This window comes from Nycticebus coucang, chromosome 5, assembly GCF_027406575.1.
Source record: "Nycticebus coucang isolate mNycCou1 chromosome 5, mNycCou1.pri, whole genome shotgun sequence".
Classification (NCBI taxonomy): domain Eukaryota; kingdom Metazoa; phylum Chordata; class Mammalia; order Primates; family Lorisidae; genus Nycticebus; species Nycticebus coucang.
Window position 1 is genome coordinate 38,073,739 of NC_069784.1, and position 7,121 is coordinate 38,080,859.

Genomic DNA, 7,121 nt, shown 5'->3' on the forward strand with positions numbered 1-7,121 from the left:
GAAAGAAAGAAAAAGCAGTTGGTTTTTGTAGTCCCAGCTACAAGGGAGGCTGAGGCAAGAGGAGCTTAAGCCCAAGAGTCTAAGGTTGCTGTGAGCTATGACACCACACCACTCCACTGAGGGTGACAAAGTGAGATTGTCTCCCAAAAAAGGGGTAAGAAAAGGAAAATACTTACTGTGCTTTGACCTTCTTTTGAAAATAATCTAATTAATGGTCTTTAAGACTTTTCATGGCGCACCAGTGTGCTATGGCACTCCGGTTGAAAATTGCTCATTTAGGGTGGCGCCTGTGGCTCAAAGGAGTAGGGCGCCAGCCCCATATGCCGGAGGTAGTGGGTTCAAACCCAGCCCCGGCCCAAAACTGCAAAAATAAAAATAAAAAAATAAAGCAGCGAATGCTTGAAAAAATAAAAAAGAAAATCGCTCATTTAGGGTAACGTTCACAGGTCTATAGACCAGTGTGCTGACCTGGACTAGGCCCAGCTGTGTAATCTATGGATTTGGTTGAGGTTTGCTGCACATGTGTTTGTGCTAAGACTGAGATGAAGGGGTACTGGCTACTTGGGGCATGTTCATCTCATGCAGATCAGCAGGGCAAGAGCTCTTTGTCTTCTAACACTGCCTGTAGCCTGCCAGCGCTCTGGTGCCAAAGCCAACCCAGTGGTTCAGGGACATTTACTCTGCCCACAGTGGGAGTGGGAAGAGAGTCTATGTTTGTTGAATGATAATCCAAACCATCACAACATAGATACTGCAAACACCTAGAATGGGCCCAGGAGCAGTGGTGGGGGGAAGACGGTGAACAGATGCTAAGGCTGTCCGAGCACACTCCAAATAAGCCTAGGGGCAAATAAGCAGTTTTCCTTCCCAGTTTTCCTCCATTTCATGGAGCCAGATTTTCCCATATTCCTTCATGAAATCTAAGGCCCAATTTTTTTCAGTTATTATTAGATAGCAAAGTCATCTGTTTGTTCTTAATTGCAAGAAGCCTGACTTTTAGTCATTAATATGTCCAATCCCCTGTGTTAGTCCAACACCCTGTTTCATTCTCAGTTCAGGTTTCTCAACCTCCCAGTTTAGAACTGCTGAAGGCGGGAAGCCTGCAGTGGGAGAGGGGCACTGGGCTTGACTTCCCTGGTCCCCTGCCCCTCCCCCCACACACAACTCTGCTGCTCCTGACCCATCCCAGATAGACACCAGAGGCAGGCAAGGCTTTCTGTGACTGGCACCAGTGAAATCAGCATTGGTTTCCTCTGATGTTCAAACTGGATGTTAAAATCTGCTGGGTGTTTCAAGCTATCTGATATTGACAGATGTTTAAAATCGCCTCTTTCTGGAGCCCATTGGCAGTTTCTTCAAAGAGGTTCCTCTTCCCCTTTTATTTCCTAGGATTTCTCACTTCCAGTCTCTGTGCAAAACTGCTCCTCCTCCAGCTGTTGTTTCCAAGTCCCCTCTGAGCTTCTAGTTTTACTCTGCAGACTGTCTGTTGGGGTCCCAGTACCTTGCATTTTAGGCTCCTCAATCACAGGCCCAGCACCAGCTTCCAAGTGCACAGTCACACATGGAGCACAGGTGGGTGGAGACAAGAGCTGCCTTCTATGGAAGAGAAACCCAGAAGAGGGCTAATTCTTTGCTTTTTGCTTTTCCCAGATTTATTGTCATTAGATTCCTAAATGAGGAATCAAAGTAGAACGACATGGGGTTACAACTTTCCTGCCAATGTTAGAAAATGTGGAATACAATTTTATGGTTTGCTGGCAAAAGATTCGCTATGATCTGAGTTGTGGGAGTTCCCAATAAGAACTATGATGAAGGACCTGAGTCATGAGAAAGTGAAGACAAGGACCCTGCTGGTCTCCATGAAGTGAAAAGGAGAATCTGGTGTCACACAGACATCACACGAAGTGAAGATTCAGGGTTGCCTGGGAAAACTGTAGAGAAGGGAAGCTAATTGTTCTAGTGGATCCGCCTCCCCTTTCTGAGGTCCACCCCTCCTTTATACTCAGGAAACACTTCCTTTATGGAAAGTTAGTCTCTTCCACGAAGTCGGGTGATAACTCTACAGGTGCCATTTTATCCAAAGCCACTTTCTTCCACCTTGAAGAACATATCCAGGAATCAAAGCAATTGGAAGCTTCAAAAGCAAAGTCAGGACATGATCACATTTCATTGACATTTTCAAAAGATTATTCTGGCTTTTGTGTGGAGGAATTTGGGAATCGGTGAGAGGTAGAGAGAGGATATTGCATACCATATTTAAGTCCAGTTCTACAGGGTGTCCCAAGAGTCACCATACATGGGGAAAATGAGAAATTGTATCTAAGCATCCCTTTATTTACAAAATTCTACAAAATATTTTCTACATGTTGGCCACCTCTTTGTAAAATTTTGGGAAAGCAATTATCTGCACTAAGTATTTTCAATATATACAATATTTAAAGAGTGGTTGAATGAATAAATGAATGAATGAAGCTGTTTATGAGAACTGTGAAATATGGAGAGAATATCTGTTGCCATGGTCACCTGCTAATATAAATAAAAATACCCTCAAGAGATGGCAATCAATTTGGTCAATGAAATCAATGAAGATAACATGGCGTATAAAAAAAAGTTGTCCAAAGAATTGACTCGTTCCACTGGCTGTCAATCAGCTACCAACTCCCCGAGAGAGGAGGAATTGGTAAAAGCTCAGCTCGTATTTATGTAAAGTATTTATGGTGATATGATGAGCTACATATGTTTGCTTTGATTACACATCTGTTGCTGATTTTGTCCATGTTGTATAAATTGAATGATGTAAAACAATACTTTTGGTTAAAATTCCAAAGTTTAAACCTCTAACTAGGTGCTGAAATTAGAAGTCATTAAATCCAGGTACATCCTATAAACCGATTAGTCATTGCAGGTTAAGCAAACACCTGCTGTCCGTGAAGGCCATTGGGCTCCTTGCACCCCCAGCGGTTAGAGAAGCAGGTGTGGAGGAGCTAACAAAGTTTGGCATAATAATAGCTGCATTTAATAAGGGCTTTCTAGGTAGCAGACAATGTGCAAACTCCTTTCATTCCTTAGCTCCCATTTTACTAAAGGGGGAAATAAACAAGGCTTTGTGGGGTTAAGCCAATTTCCCAAAGTCAAGGAACCCCAAATAGCAAAGCTGTGTCTAATTCCCAGTCTTTCTGACTCCAGAGCCAGTCCCTTGAACCATTTGCTACACTCTCTCATCTCTCTAAAGAGAGAAATTATTCATCATGGGTCCCTATAATAGGCAGCAGAGATGTTTGGCTAAACAAAAAAGAAATTATGATATGATGATGTGCCTAATATGCCATAATTTCTACCACAGTGGAGTCACCTGTTGAGAAAATGACTTTGTTTAGAGTAGCGAACTCACTTATCATTTAGCATTCAGTTCAAAGGCCCCTCCACCATGGGTGGAATCTTCCTCAAACTGTTTTGAGAAAGGTGTTCATAGCTCTATATGTTTCTATAAGGAGCCCTTTGAAAAACACAAAAGGCTGTCTTCCTAATGAAATTGTGAGCTTCATGAAGAAAGCGATGAGGCCTCATTCATCACCACATCCCCAGCACTCCTCATTATAGCTGGCATGTGGAAACCTGGCAAGTACTTGAGGAATGATTAAATTAATGAGTTACACAAATAAGGAAGACTGTAACACAATATGAGATAAGGGGGAAAAAATGAGAACAAGCATCTGCCAACTTGCGCACACAGGATATGACCTAGACTTCCACTGCTCAAATAATGAAGCTCAGATTTTGATGTTTTGCAGGAGCAAAAGGAAGACAATGGAAGAGATACTCAGAAGGGCAGACAGGGGTTTTCCTGAGGGCTCTCAGGAGGTGGCTGATCTTCTAGCTACCATAAGATGAGCTCATTCTAGCTCAGGACATTGCTGCTACATAAAGGGGCATGCATCTACCTCTTAGTTATGAAATATAGATTCTGAAACCAGGCATCTAAGCAAACACACACACACATGCACACAGAATCCAAAACAAACTCAGCACTCCAGTTACAAACCAATTCATTCTTCCTATGTTTGCTTTCTTGCTCTGTAAACGCCTCATAGACAGACTACATAGACATTTCCTGAGCTGTCTTTTCGGAGCCATAGTTCATGCCAATTTGGAACACTCACTGTCACCCAAAGTGGTGAACTCTTAAGTTAGTCATGACCTAATTTTAACAAAGGCAGAGAGGACTTGTGGACACCTTGCCTCCCTGATGTGGACTAGAAAAGCCCTCCCATCGTATTACTAGGCTCAGGGATAGTGCACTTGAACTGTTCAATGTTCCAACAACAGTTTTCAGCCCTATAGACTAAACTTTGGAGAGGAAGAGAAAATGAACGCTAAATACCTGCTGTCAGCTCTGGCACTCAGAGCTGTGAGTAAGTCTTTTTCCTACAAGAAATAGAAATAAAAACAACCCACTCAGACATTCTTGGCCTTTACACAGACTTATAAGTGTGATATCTCTCTCTCTCTCTCTCATCTCTCTTTCCCGCCCCCATCACATGCCCCACATACACACTCACCCACACTCTCCACACTGGGATCCTTAAATGGAACAGGTTCACAATAAGAATTAGACCTGATATTTGTAACAGAATGTTTATTGCAGCCCGATTCATAATTGCTAAGTCCCGGAAAAAGCCCAAGTGCCCATCGATCCATGAATGGATTAATAAATTGTGGTATATGTACACCATGGAATATTATGCAGCCTTAAAGAAAGATGGAGACTTTACCTCTTTCATGTCTACATGGATGGAGCTGGAACATATTCTTCTTAGTAAAGTATCTCAAGAATGGAAGAAAAAGTATCCAATGTACTCAGCCCTACTATGAAACTAATTTATGGCTTTAGCTATAACCCAGTTATAACCTAAGAACATGGGGAAGGGGGAGAGGGAGGGGAGGGGGGGAGGATGGGAGAGGAGGGGAGGCAGAGGGAGGGTGATTGGTGGGATTACATCTGTGGTGCATCTTACAAGGGTACATGTGAAACTTAGTAAATATAGAATATAAATGTCTTAACACAATAACTAAGAAAATGCCAGGAAGGCTATGTTAACCAGTGTGATGAAAAGGTGTCAAACTGTTTATAAAACCAGTGTATGGTGCCCCATGATCGCATTGATGTACACAACTATGATTTAATATTAATAAAAAAAAAAAAGAATTAGACCTGAAGATCTGATCAAAGCCCAGGAGAAGGCAACCTGAGTCTCTAGGACTTTGCTGTAATCAATGTAATTTTTACTTCTTGTGCTTCTGCCACATTCAGCAGGAAGTACAAATAAACACAGTGCCATAAGCATCACTATTTTTGAGGTCTCTCCCTTCCAACTGAAAAGGAAATGGGGCCAATTTTTTTTTTTTAAGTAAGTAAATCATCTTGTTACCATCTCATGTAGGATTTGTTAAGTCTTTTGGAGTCTGTGCTAGATTGACCAATAACAAATATAATTTTCTCAGTAAAGGAAAGTGCCTGGAACATAGTAGACATTCCATAAATGTTCATGAATGAATGAATACAAAAACATACAAAAGAGAGGGAATAATGAACTGTAAAGATAAAGGTGTTTCCTTAAAACACAGCAATGTTATTATGGACTCTTATTAGGTTAGAACACAGACAATGGAGTCATAAGAACAGGATCATAATTACAGATCTGTCACAAATTTACAAGTTTTTATGGGAAATATCATTTGGCTCTTCCAAGTCTTTCTATAATGTGAGAAAAGTATTATTTCTATATTACTCACAAGGATGTTATAAATCATCACGTAATCTTCTGATTTTTAAAAATTTTTAATGTATAGCTTAAAGCCCCAGCTAAAACTTCAGCTCACATAGGTAATTATAATCTCAGAGGGGCTTTTTATATATTGGAAACCAACTTGAAGATCCCAGCTATGGACTTAGTCTTCACAAGTAGCCAGCACTTTCTGGAAGTCAATAAGAAAGTTCGGCTTAGTCCAGAGCCCTAGGATGCTCCCTAAGAGAATAAAAAGTGTCAGAACTGGACTGTCCTTGGGCCCTGCAGCCCATGAGGCCAACACTTCACAGTGTGATGGCTATGACAATTCTAAGGCACAGTATCATCTCAAGATGAGAGCTTCTCAAACTTTAATGCGAATTACTGGGGATTATCTGGGAATCTGGTTTTGGTGCAGATTTGGATTCAGATTTGGCCCAGAGTAGGTCTGAGATTCTGTTTTGCTAACAAGCACCCTCGGTAGAGTGTCGTGATGTCACAGCTCACAGATGAGGATGATGATGATGGTCTGGTCCCTGGAGGGGACCTCCTGTGACAGCAAGAATCTGGAGCCTCGGAAGCCACAAGGGTTCTTTTCACAGCCCCTCCAGATAACAAGCACACCAGTGCCACGTGTGCTCAGACAAGAGGGAGCATTTGGAAATACCCTCTAGGTATTCTAAGGCACAGTCTCTGCAGCCAAACAGACACAAATTGGAATCCAGATATTGCCACACTCAGAAGTTCCGTGATCTTAGACCAGTTAGTCTTTGGGTTTCCATTTCTCCTCTGTGAAATGATGATAATTCCTACTTCACAGAACTGTGGTGAAGATCAGTCCTGTCAAACAGACCTTCACCTGAAATTCTACTCTTCCCTTAGCTGTGAGACATTAGGAGAGTCCCCCAACCTCACAAAGCCTCAGTTTTCTCACCTGGGGAAGGCAAGATATTAATAACCAACCCACAAGTTTGTTTTGAGGTTAAGTAAAATAACTCAGTGTTCCCAGTGTGGGACACATTTTTGAGGTTCACATTTATTTTAAAACAGTATTGAATGTAAAAGTTCAGAAAGTAATTATAAAGCTAAAATAGAGAAAGCACTTGAAGAAAGGAGAATTTTACCTAAGACTTGAAAGATGATTAGAATTTGTAGAGTGGGAGAGAATGTTGCCATTTTATAGGCAAGTCAGAACCCAGCGTAGTTCTCCTAAATGTTTGTTTGTTTGTTTGTTTTAGAGTCTCACTTTGTCGCCCTTGGTAGAGTGTCATGGCGTCACAGCTCACAGCAACCTCGAACTCCTGGGCTTAGGCTATTCTCTTGCCTCAGCCTCCC